Below are 13477 nucleotides of genomic sequence, written 5' to 3'. Positions count from 1 at the left end.
ACTTTCGCTACAGCCAATGACGTCGCTGGACATCATTTCCATTGAATACATGACAATTACTTGCTTCTGTCACACACAACAGCTTCCTATCATGTTTACACACTCTATTGATCGGTTAGGTTTAGATAAGGGGTTTGGGTATGGGAATAATATTAATAAGCATGTCCTTAACACCTCGTGTGTGAAACTCACGCTTACTTCCGCATTAGACATTTGCACGTGATGAAATCGTACAAATTTATACGAACGAACTCGTACAAAATCATATGAAATAGCCAACAGGTAAAATATGTGCGAATTTTCATGAGACTGGGTTGCATGTTTTTATATTAGAGTCCTATATGCTATATAATAGTGTAGTCTACCTAAAATTCCACTTTCAAGTTTCATATAAATGAGAAGAAAAAAAAATGCAAAAACACTTGCATTTGTTGTGGTGTCCATCTTTATCTAGTGCTTCGATCATCCATACAAACCATTTTTAAAGTTGACTGTAAAAAGATACGGACACATACTGTGGTGATGATTGACATTGCTGTGGGTGTGAAAAATCTTATTTACAGTGCAGGCGTTTAATGAAAGTTAAGTTAAAGACTAAAAGCAACCGTTTTGAGAATGCTTTTTTAAAGACATTATCGAGTTGGCATGATGACCCAATTAGCCAAGCTGAGGTTCCTGGTCTGAGTTGCCATGCATGGGAGTAGTAGGTCAAGTGTAGATCAAGAAAATTGGAATTGGAGTTCACAGAGGATCAAGACAGATTAGAAAAATCTTGTTTAAATTCCTCTGGTGATTGTGGAATTTCTTGAATCAAACAAAGTTAATTTGCTGAATGCATTTGTTATTTTTTCAAGAGCCTTTTGGGAGGCAATTAAAGAAATATTAGAAAAATTAATAACAGAAATGTCTGGCTAATGGTTGTAGTTTATATAAATATATATGTAAACGTATATTTAAATATTAGGTTAATATTTACTCTATTAAGATATACCCTAACTAATGGTATTTAGAAGAGCTGTATTAGACAGGTGAGAAGAGAGAACAGAGTTCAGATTTATATTGTTGTTGATTAGATGTTTCTGTTATATTCAATATTTATTGAAAAGAAAAGTACAGTTAATTTACTCTCATTTCCACTCCAATCAGTTCTTTGGGTTGAAGATGAATGTGTATGAGGAAATCCTGGTGCCTGCTGGAAAGAAGAGGCTTTCCTTGTGAGTTTATCTACCTGCAATCACTTATTACTTGCCATAGATAAAGGCTGATTAAACATTTACTTGAAATTACCATTCATGGAATATTTCAACATCAGAGTTCTAAATTCATTCCTGGCATGCTACATTTTGAATATTAGTTTTATGTTAATCTTGCTGGCTGATATCTCAATTAAACTAGAATCCAACTTTTGACTTTTCGACTTTTGAAGAGCAGAATTGTCAGAACATGCTTCTGCTGATGTTCTTTTCTCCTTTACAAGTATGTTGTACAAACACCTGTGACGAATACAAAGGAAGCATTACATTTCCAAAGTGTTTTGCCAAAATCAGGACACTTGTTTGGAGAAATGACAAGACAAAAGAAGCACTTCGGGTGTATAATGGTTCACTGATATCCACAGGAAATGTTCTCTGCTGTATTGCAGCGAGAGAAAGAGAGAGTCAGAATCAGCAAATTCATTCATGCTCATCACTATTGATGTGCGTTACAGTGTTTTTTGCAGCAAAGAAAAACAAAATGCTTTTTATATATACGTGTGTGTGTGTGTGTGTGTGTATATAAACACTGTTTGGTGTGGTTTATTATATGCAATATTCTGCCTGCCTGTTTTATGCTGTCTATTAATATTCAGTGTCTCTGACTAAAGAGGAGAAATGCAAGGAACTTTAATGATGCTATCTATTAATATAAGTGACAAAAATTAATAAGATAAAATAAAATATACATACATATTTTTACTGTGTACATATATACAGTATATATATAAAAACACTGAAAAGAAAGAAATGAATGCATGCCATTCTAGATATGTGGCAGTTGAGAATTGTAATGTTTTAATTGTATGGAAATCACATAACTACAGTCATTATACAATTGATAAATATTGGAACCATGACAACTGTAATTACTCTTGAATTATGTAACCCTACCAAAGACAGTTTATTATATTTAAAACAGAATGTGTTAAATGTGTTGACAAGAATTTGCACATCATGTTACATACCGAGCTAATCTCAAAATATATATTGTGAACAAAGTTTCCTGGGCAAAATTAACACAATACAATAAAATACATTACAGTTCAAACTTTTCCTGGACTGTAATATAAATGTAAATGTTTCTAGAGAATGTTCGTAAGAACCGTGTTTTATAGTCTTTATAAAGGGGGGGGGGGGGTTCATGTGATGTTATCACGTGACCACAGCCTCTTTTGTATTCTCAATTTGTGCCCAAGGGTTAAAAGTATCAGAATTAAGAGAGGAGGTGTATGATATGCCAGCTCTTCCAAGCTATGCACTTCCCAAACTATTGGAGAGAAAATGGTAGCGAAAACAGCTAGAGTTTCAGTTAAATAAGCCTCCTCCAGTCTGGGGCTCATTCTCCACTGTAATCCTTGAATAGATCTTCCAAATTACAAAGCCCTGATGTCATGCTCTCCTTCTATGTGTGTGTCAAGCTGGCAAGACATACCCTCGCTTCACAGCAAGATCTGTCCACAAGTCCAAAAACACTGATGAGTGAGGACATCCATGTCCACAAAGAGACGACTTAATCACGAGCAGAGCGCTGTATGAATAACAGATGCATATAATCACATTCAGCAGAAAAAGAGCCCTCCAGATACAAGTTAGACATGAGATAAAATGAGTTATTAAAGAGGAAGATTAAGAGATTTGAAATACAATAATCCGGAGATTTATAGGATATGATCATGACATGTCAGAAATAACTTTTTTATAGTGTTTTTTTATTTATTTATTTTTTATCTATCAATATTCAGTTAACAAATAAGTCAGTAGTTTACAACAGTTTGTGAACTTGTTTAATCTCTGACAGAACAAATAAAATGAAAATAATTTGAATTATAAAATGTAAGTCTTAAGTATGATGGTGATAATAAAATAGTTTTTATTATTATTATTGCATTTTGGGGTAATTCTGAACAGTGTTTGTGTTACTGGGTATTCAAGTTTGGAATTACTGTGTAAATACTAATTAACCACAAGTATTAGTGTTGTAATTTCGTAGATCTGCTTGTACATGCATATTACAATATAGTTATTACTAATAGGAAAATGTAATATGTGTAACTCAGTGTAAAAAGTGTTAACCATTTTTGGCTAAAGGAATATTCCAGGTTCAATAAAAGTAAAGCTCAATCGACAGCATTTGTGGCATCAAAAATGTATTTCGACTCGTCCCTCCTTTTCTTTATAAAAAGCAAAAATTGAGATTATAGTGAGGCACTTACAATTGAAGTGAATGGGGACAATTTTTTGGAGGGTTTAAAGGCAGATATTTGAAGCTTATAATTTTATAAAAGCACTTACGTTAATTCTTCTGTTAAAACTCATGTATTATTTGAGCTGTAAAGTTGTTTATATTGTCATTTTTACAGTCATTTTAGGGTTTGTTGACTACATCATCATGGCAAAGAAGTTGTCAAATTTGCTATAACTTTACACAGAAAAGGTTAATAAGTGATTTTATCACACATAAATCATGTTAACATGCTTATTGTTTATGTCTTGTGGATATTCTTTTGAAAAAGTGAGTATTTTAACGTTCAAAAATTGGCCCCCTTTCAAATCCATTGTGCCTCACTGTGACCTCGAGTTTTGCTTTTTTAAAGAAAAGGAGGGGCAAATCTATATTAATTTTTTGGGTAAACAATATTATGCCATAAATGCTGTCCATTCAGCATAACTTGTATTGAACCTGGAATATTCCTTTAACATTCATGTAAAGGTCAAGGTTGTAGATTTTACTACAGTTATTTAAATGTTTCTATTACATTAGGTAATACATTAGGTGAAACATTTGAACTCACTGCATGGTGCAAATATGCTAAATAAGAGACAGTAGGAGCAGGTTGATTTGTTGAGCTCCACTACCTTGTCCAATCATCATCTATCTCTCTAATTATTGGACAGCACACCTCTATGACATCACACAGAGAGGGAAGTCTTACACATTGTCGTTGTCAAGTCTGATGACCCAGGCTGATCTGTCTATGGAGGATGGGAGGGAATGGGGGTGTCTGTTTAAATGGATGGGGCATCAGAGGGCATGGGAAAGTGTGGCGGGGTCACTGGACACGTGTGTTATGCTCAAAGGAAAGTAATTAAACTGGCCAGCCCTTCAAGATGTGTCCTGCTCCATGTCCAGAAATCCCAAACTGTGATAGGCTTGAATATAGCTTATTTACCCAAACTAAAAATTTTGTGAAAATGCTTCTATTTTGCACTTTTACAATTTAATTTAAAAAAGTTTAACTATATAATTTTTTTAAATGACAGATTATATTATCAGCATAACAATTTAAGTGAAAAGTTGAACTAAAAAAATTACATGAATTTCTTAATATTTCTTATCCTTTTGCTTTAATGATATAGCATGCAACTTGTAAGGATTTTACAAGTCTGTGCAAAACCTGATGATCCATGTTATCCAGCATGATTTGAGAATGTTCCAAAGAGCATCTTGTGTGCTTCAATGGATGCAAGGAAGTCTGTACCTTTTGTAAAGGGAGTTAACATGGTCAATGTCTCAAATGTGCTTATTTGATTAGTGACCTGCTGCAGAATCCTCAGTTTATTATTTTACTTCACATAATTTCTTTGTTTTAAATTTGTCAAAAATCCCAAAGTGTTCTTTTTATTTCAAGGTTTAAATAAGATTTTGAATCCCATATTTTCAAAGTGGACTCAGATTTTTGAACCACACTGTACAGTATATATGAGAAGCCTCTGTTTACATGATATTGGTGTAACCATTATACTAAATCCTTCTTATCAGATAGTCTTATTACACAACAAAGCGTGACATTTTAGATGTGTATATGTCAAATGCATTGATTATTTAGGCATGAGTAATTTCCCATTTCGTAGTGTCTCTAAATATATGCTCTCTGTTGGTGTTTTATAAAGGCAAAGTTCACAGGTGGTTAGGCTAAAGAAGATTTTGTCAATAATGATGACATATGCTTTCGATGGGTTTAACAGGAGTGTTTCAGCTCAGAAGGAACAAAAGGGATGAGGCCATTTTAAAACTGAACGCCCCCTCACAGGACTGCTATTTTTTTTAACAATTCATATGGAAATCAGGGACAGGGAAGGACCAGATTCTCACATAAACTTGATGTGGCCATGAATGTGTCTCTGTGTTTGGCTTGACCCTGCTGTGGCATAAGACACTGCCTGCTAGGGCCTGAGGGGCAGACACAAAGAAAGAAATGAAAAGCAAGCACATTCCTGCATGGCACACAAAGGCAGCAGGAGAAAGGGAGAGGGAGAGAGAAAAGACAGAATGAACCCAATCTCTCTCCCCAGGCTTTTCTCCCAGTCATGCCTTTAGGTCATTCCTCTTCTGCTCAAACTCTCTCAAGATCAATAATCATACAGTTGGCACCAAAAGGGCACATTGCAAATCTGGAATCTTTTCATTGAAACTGAAATAAAGTTGTGGAATAAAAAATAAATAAACAAAGAAAAGCTATGACATTAAATGAAGATTAAATAGTTACGTTTCTGCACTATTTCAGCAAAACTAATCAAATGTAAACACATTTGTGACATTGACCATTTTAATGCCTTTATACAAAAGGTCAGATTTTCTTGCTTCCACTGAAGCACACAAGATGCTCTTTGAAACACTATCAAACCATGCAGGTTGACATGGATCACCAGGTTTTGCACAAACTTGAGGAACCTATGTCATCTCAAGTGCATGCTGTCATTAAAACAAAAGGGAGACATACCAAAGAAAAGAAAAAAAAGAAAAGAAAAGAAAGACATTCTGAAATTAATGCCCTTTTTTTTTTTTTTTTTTTATTGTTTTGGCTGGTAACATAATTTTAATTAAACATTTTGTATTATATTGAAAAAGAATGCAAAAGACAAGAACTTTAATTGCAATCTCAGATTTCTGTACCCCATTGCATGTTAGAACATGTCAAATAATCTCAAATATCTAAGTTAAATATTATACATTGTCTAAGAACATTTCAGTGCTGGATTCATATGTTTTATTTGTTTACTTGGACTTCTGTTTGCTCTATTCACATGTTTTTTCGCAAGACTCGTTTTATAGATATCTCAGACAAATGTTTTTATTAAAGCCGAGCCGTGTTTGCAAGTGACACACCAACACTGCTTTGGTTGGATTATTATAATTATTTTTTTTATTTTCTCCCCTTGTCTCCACAATTTGGAATGACCAATTCACAATGCGCTCTAAGTCCTGTGGTGGCGTAGTGACTCGCCTCAATCCGGGTGGCAGAGGACGAATCTCAGTTGCCGCCGTGTCTGAGACCGTCAATCTGCGCATCTTATCACGTGGCTTGTTGAGCGCATTACCACGGAGACGCAGCGCGTGGAAGCTTCACGCTATTCTCCACGGCATCCACGCACAACTCACCACGTGCCCCACCGACAGCAAGAACCACACATTATAGCGACCACAAGGAGGTTACCCTATGTGACTCTACCCTCCCTAGCAACCGGGCTAATTTGGTTGCTTAGGAGACCTGGCTGGAGTCACTCAGCATGCCCTGGATTCGAACTCCCAACTCCAGGGGTGGTAGTCAGCATCAATACTAGCTGAGCTACCCAGGCCCCAACTTTGGTTGGATTATTAAACATGGGCAGCAAAGTCTTATTGTCTGTTTCAGTGCTTCAACCTGTTTAAAAACAATTAAGTTTGTGTGTGTGTGTATGGTCAGGGTGCTTGCTGCATTTATGAGCAGGAGTCCTGCCTTTGGGGGGTGCAGGGGCAGTGTTGACCGTCATATTTTGTGGAATGACTCGTTTGAGCCACACTTCACAACAAGCTGTATCTTGACATATAAATAGAGGGCATTTATAGGTTTTCAGGCAATTAAACAGATACTGGTGTTTTATTAATCCGGGTAATGCAGAGAGGGACCTTTTTGTGCTGTTTACTGAGGGCGAAGTCCTGAACACACAAAAAAGAGAAGGCAGAATGTTAGGAACTTTTTCAGTAGCCATTCACTTTCATTGCATTTCTTTTTCCATCCAATGAAAGTGAATGGTGACTGAGGCAAATTTTTTGCCTAGCATCTCCTTTTGTGTTCCACAGAAGAATAAAAGACAAATCGTTTTGGAACAACATAAGGATAAGTAAATGATGACAGGATTTTTTTTTTTGAACTATCCCTTTAAATTGTTCATTTCTATAGAAATGAGAGATTTGTATGTATCTGTACCAGCAAAAAGGGAATTCTGTGTGTATGCGAGAAAGACAGATTAATGAGAGATAGAGAGACTAAAATAACAGCTCTATTAAAATGTATTATGAGGACAGCAAGGCAGCAAGAATGCTGGCAGATCGAGCGGGTTATCATTTGGTGACCAGAACGTGAATGTGCTGGAGACAATGTCATGCGGCAGGGTCAAGCTTTCAGCATAACCTACTGATGTGACTATAAATAATGCATAGAGTGAGCTCAACAGAAAATCACAGCTGGTCTTGGCTTCATTGTCTATTGTGAGTCACACGTTCGAGCGAGCTAAAAGAACATATTGATGGCTGTTTCAAAGTCAAAACACTAAAATGGACATTACAACTGACATGACCATTAATGCATACCACAAATCCTCAGTGATGTAATTGCAGTGTGGTGAAAGTCATTTGACGTTGGCCAATTATTGTCGTCTGTTTGTTTACTGCATTGGCTATGTACTCTCTCTTTGAACATACATTTTTTTTTTTTCTTTTTAAACAATTCAAATGCTTTTCAGAGCTTTTCCTAAAATTACTTTGAAGGGCACAAGGCATTAATTTAAATATAAAATATGTCTTTTATTTTTTTTTTCTTTCATAAAAATAATAACACTTGCTAATTCATATCTTCATGAGTCTAATTATACAAAATATTTAGCAAATCTAAAATGTAAAGATAAAAACAAGGAATTTTTTTAAAAATGGAAATAGCTTCTGTACATCAATATACCTACATCTCTCCTATGGATGCATTATGGCCTTAAGGCAGTAAAATTTATATTTAAAAATAATTAAATAATGGAGTGAAAATAATCGTAATATTCGAAAACCAAAAACTGCATACTCAGATCACAAAAACATGCTTAAAATGTTAAAAAGGCTTTGGCTTCTGAGCACCTGTTCAAGACACAAAGACTGGAAATGATTTACCAATTATTCTTTTAATGTTTTTGTAGTTTAATGTGTAAAAATGGCCAGTATTTTTATAACAATAGCCAGTAAAATGAAATCAGACAGAGTGTAATTTCCAGTCTAAATTCAGACCTTGAGCTTCCATTTTCTGTGACCTCACCGCCAGCTACTGACATGGCGCGTGTGGTACGCTGCACGGGGCTTCATCCAATCAAATTTCTCCAAAAATCCCTCTTAAACAACCTTAAACACCCAGTTTGGTGCATTCTCAATCTTTCACCAGAATTTAACTGAACAGGTCAAGAAAAATAAATTCATATTCACAACACTCAGTGAAACGATTAGTGGTTAATAATATACAAAGCTATTCATTTCCCATAAAACAGCAATGATCTAACAAATTTACAAATAAACAGCACAACTGAAATTTCTATATTATATGTAAATATATATTTTATACATTTAGAAATATATGGTACATTTTAGAAATACAAAAGCACAGAAATTGCAAGAATTTTTCACCCAAATGCCTTTTTTTGTTGTTGTTGGTTTTGCATAAAAGTAAACATTTATTTCATTTCATAAACATTTCATTTATGTTGTAATATTTCAAAATAATGTATTAAAACATAAACACTCATTACTTATTACTAACTTATTACACTTCTATATAATATATAAATTACTTTTATTTTTGCATATTATTTATTTTTCAAATTACAAATTTTTTATTGTATTTATTTTTTTTTTCATTTTTTACAAATACTTTTAAAGCACTAGGCAATACTGAGCACATACAAAATTTGAAGTAAAGGGTAAATCATATTTTTAATTATATCTTAAGCTTTAATGCTTTAAATCTTAGAAATACACTACACAATCACAAAAACATTTCTGTGTGCTTTTTCATATTAATATTATGTTTATACAGCCAGTTCAAACATAAATAATGTTGAAGTTTATATCACATATGAATATAGTGACAATTCAGTATATAAATAATTTCAACAGCATAAATGAATAAACTGAATGTTCTTACTTGCAATACAGCATGACTATGTTCATGTAAAAGGTCTTGCATTTTCATACCCCCAAATCAGAAACATAATGATTATCTAGCAAAATAATGATTTCTGTACTTCTGATATAATTTCAATGATGTCTGACATGAGTGAAAATGCACTCAGGAAATCTAATCACAGTGGCAACATAGTGAAAAGCCTAATAATCCCTCAATATTTGCAACACGTCATAGTGACCAGAGACACAGAAAAGTTTAAAGACTTACAGCTTTACTCGCAGCATATTTAACATATATGTTTAGGTAGACAATCAACATATTGTAATTTTACATCAACTAATTTACCTACATCTATTAAAAATTGATGCATGCAGTTGTATCAAATCCAAGACACAAGAACATAGTTACACTCACCTTATAAAAGATCAGTATTTCACAGAAAAAAAAAAAAATTCTCATGTGCATTGTTACGTGACTACAGCCTTATTATATATATATATTTTTTTTTCAAAGCAACTACTCCATTTGCCATGCAGACGTCTCTTTAAGATGCAATGGAAACATACCTAATAAAAGTAAAGCAATGCATTTGAAATAGTTTTTGATTCTATAGCTTAAAACTCAGTGGTTTGTCCTCATCCTGGTTGAGGCTGAAATCCACGGGTAACTGAAATCACATCAGGATCAATAACAAATGAAATAGCATTTATCTGAAGTATCACAACATGCTTATCCTGATGTTCAGATGATCAAAACAGAGAGGCGTGAGGACAAGACGAGAGAGAAAAGGGGAGAGAGAAAGCAGAAAGAAAAAGAAAATAACAGGTGAGAAAGAGGAATAAAGAGAAGTGGATACAGAAAAAGAGTGAGAGAGAGGGCGGGTTAGAAAGAGAGTGAGAGTGGTGGCGAAGTACGAGAGAGAGAGAGAGAGAGAGAGAGAGAGAGAGTGAGTTGGCCCACAATGCGAGCCTGATTAGAAAAAATGCTTACTAAGCTATCCGTTTCACACAAGCACAGACAGAGTGCTCGATATTCAGTCGATCAATGAGGCACAAAGGCAAAATCAGCCGGAGCTCCTTACAAATTCACATCTCCGATGTCCCCCCTGCAGCCTGCGGTGGTGCTACGCACAGGGAGCAAGGGTTACCTCAAGGCTGTTCCAGGGACCATGCAAACAAGTCTAGACCGGTGACCTGCTGAATTGCTTCCTTTGAGGGCCAGGCAAGTTCGGTCAGGAAGAAGAAAGTGAGGCGTGCCCTCTTTTCAATGAGGGAGCAAGGAGGTAAGGAGGGCAAGGAGAGTAGGCATCTGCTACCATGGTTACTAGCCAAGTATGAGGATTCTGCTATTCAAGCGGCTCCGTTCTCATGCTCTCAGCCAGCCAATGTCACACGATTAGAGGGAAGGAGAGCCACAGAACCAGGAGCACTTCTTTTAATACTTAAATGATACGTGGGCTGCCCACATGCCAGAGAAAAAACCATGGAGGATAGAAGGATGACTGTATGTCACATGACTGCGTATCATAGCTGGTTTTTATTTAATTATTTCCTTTAAAAGCAAAGCGTTATTTTTTGCTATTGCTTTGACAATTTTATAAAAAATGACCTGATACGGAGCATTTAATGTGTTGATCATTTACCCTACACTGCTTGCTTCCATTGAAAAATTGTCACCAAACGGTGACTACTTATAGAAGCCCTAATTCTTGACAATTTTGGTTAGCTGTTTTTGCTCAGATAGGGTGCTATCAGTGCAGATGATGAATTCTTTCAAAAATGTTACTGTCGCTTCTTGAATTTAGATAGTTTACACTTTAAAAAGTAGAAACCTGCAATTGTTTCTTTAAGAAGCTATTTCTACCTGATCTTACCCTTGAAATTAGTTTTGCTGGTGTTACCTGTATTAAGGTTGATTCAGTGATGTTAAATATTTGTGATTTATTTTTGATTTAAATAAAACCAGTTTATTGAGATGTTAGGTTAAAAAAAAATTCCCAATGTAATGTCTACATTTATCTTGGAGGTAATTATTTTGACATTTTAATTAGCCAATTATCGATTTAAATAATCTCCAAGAAAGTATCATTATGAAATTTTGATTCTTGTTATATTCTTTACAAACAAGCACAGAGATCATGGTGAAAATCATGCTTACCTCGGAAAAATTCCCTTTTCTTGTTCTGTCACAAGACTACGCTGAAAGAGAGAGAGAATGAGAGAGACATTATTTGGTGTTCCAACTTTTTCAGCAAAAAAAATAAATACTACAAATACTGAATGTATCATTTGTTACCAAAATATTTGTATGGCTGGCCAATTGTTTTGATGAAATCAGTTTTGGAATGCTGGACTTGTCCCAGCAGCTGACACTTGCTCTAGCATTCGCACTCTGAAACATAGACAGATGGCTGGGACAGAGGGAAGGGGCAGAGCAAAAAGAGATTTAGTGAGGGATCGTGGGAAAGTCTTGAGCTCAGTTCACCTGCTTAGAAGGAGGCAAGTGCAAGAATATGTTTGCTAACCAGTGACCCATGGTTAAAGGGAAGGCTAAAATTGTCCCATCAATATAAGCGTTGAACTTATTTGCAAATCTGTGATCATTAGAGTATGTTAGTTTAGTAAAATGCTTCAGCTTAGAGAATTTTAGTTTAATTTCATACAGGTTTAAATATCGACAGTGGTTAAAATAAAATAAAAAAACATTATTATATATATTCTTTTCTAAATATTTTGGCCAATGTTTGCCAATTTATTTTTAATCTTTGGTTTGGGTTTGGTTAGGCTGCCTTGAGTGTTTTTATTTATTTATGGCTTTGAATAGGCACTGGTATTTCTATTTTCTAGCAAGAGAGTTTATTTACTATGATCAAAATTCCATCTGGACATGCATGGATAATCAGCTTTTAACACGTTTTTATTTTATTTTTTGCCATGGCTGCTTGTGATACACCCTCTGTTTAAAACATAAGCTGAGGCCAGAGCAAGAACGTGTTGAAAAGAAAATTTCAACCCTGGACTCTGGCTGAATCCACGGTGTTGAAATTACTATTTTAATTCGTTTTGAAAAATGGCAAGATATTTTAAGGCAAAGAACATGAAAGATACATCTGAAAATGTATTAATTGCTATTTACCAAAACATTAGGTCCCAAATATTAATTCTTAAAAATATTGCTTTTATTTTTAATTTTATAGCTTGTATAAATCATGAAAATAACATTGTAAAGATAGGATTATTTGCTTTGATGTCAGTGGACATCTCAAAAAATGCTGCCATGTTACTTACAGATGAAAATGATACATCACACGACCTCAGTATTTACGCAGACCACCTTTTTAAGTAATTTTATCAAAAATGTGACCCACTCGCTCCACCTCAAATTTGTATCCACCAGGTTATAAAAACCTTTTTACAGTTACCACAATTTTAGTGCACTTGGATTTGAACAAATCAAAAACAAAAGGGGGATCATGTCACTCTAGGCACTTGCCCTACCGGGGTGGAGAAAGTGAGAAGGAAGTTAGGAAGTGTTACTGGTGTCTTATCCTCTTTACATCTATTGTTGTTAACAAAGGCCTGTCACAATAACGCCTGGGGTGGATGGCACTCCACTGAATAGCCACTTTGGTGGGATTTAACGGGTTAACCATACACAAAAGGGGTTGAGGCCATGTAACACAGCAGGGGTATAACATTGGAAACACCAGGAATTCACATGCTCCACTCCCCGGACAGTTGGCCTTAATTTAACTTTGGCTTTTGCATCTTTTCCATACATTTTGGGTTCTTTTTTGTGTGAATGCTGCCAGTTTGGTTTCATGAGTAATGCAAAAATGATTAGTTAGGTTACACAAAAGAAAAATCCCTCAGTGGTGTCGAGCATTCGCTGCCCTGATGTAGTGTACTTACAGTAAGCTGGAAAATGATTTAGACAAGGTTTAATTTTCTGCTTTACTCTGATTAGGTTATGCCAAATATTTATTATTGCAGTCTGGCTCTTTATTCGACTGGCTCTGATTTTGATTGTGAGTTTCTTTGGTTTGCTTTCCATAAAACTAGATCATAATAACCATTTATTCCC

The 13477-nt window shown here is 35.0% G+C and overlaps 1 protein-coding gene across 1 annotated transcript in view; it reads left to right on the top strand.

The window, feature by feature from the left end:
• LOC127429784 (arsenite methyltransferase-like) overlaps positions 1 to 13477 on the top strand; it is a 57491-nt gene that overhangs the window by 22921 nt on the left and 21093 nt on the right. The window contains exon 2 of the transcript XR_007895339.1: positions 1147 to 1214. The gene's annotated coding sequence lies outside the window, so the exon portion shown is untranslated. The remainder of the gene's footprint in view (positions 1 to 1146; positions 1215 to 13477) is intronic.

This window comes from Myxocyprinus asiaticus, chromosome 39, assembly GCF_019703515.2.
Source record: "Myxocyprinus asiaticus isolate MX2 ecotype Aquarium Trade chromosome 39, UBuf_Myxa_2, whole genome shotgun sequence".
NCBI classification, from domain to species: domain Eukaryota; kingdom Metazoa; phylum Chordata; class Actinopteri; order Cypriniformes; family Catostomidae; genus Myxocyprinus; species Myxocyprinus asiaticus.
This window is presented reverse-complemented; position numbering and strand designations above follow the sequence as displayed.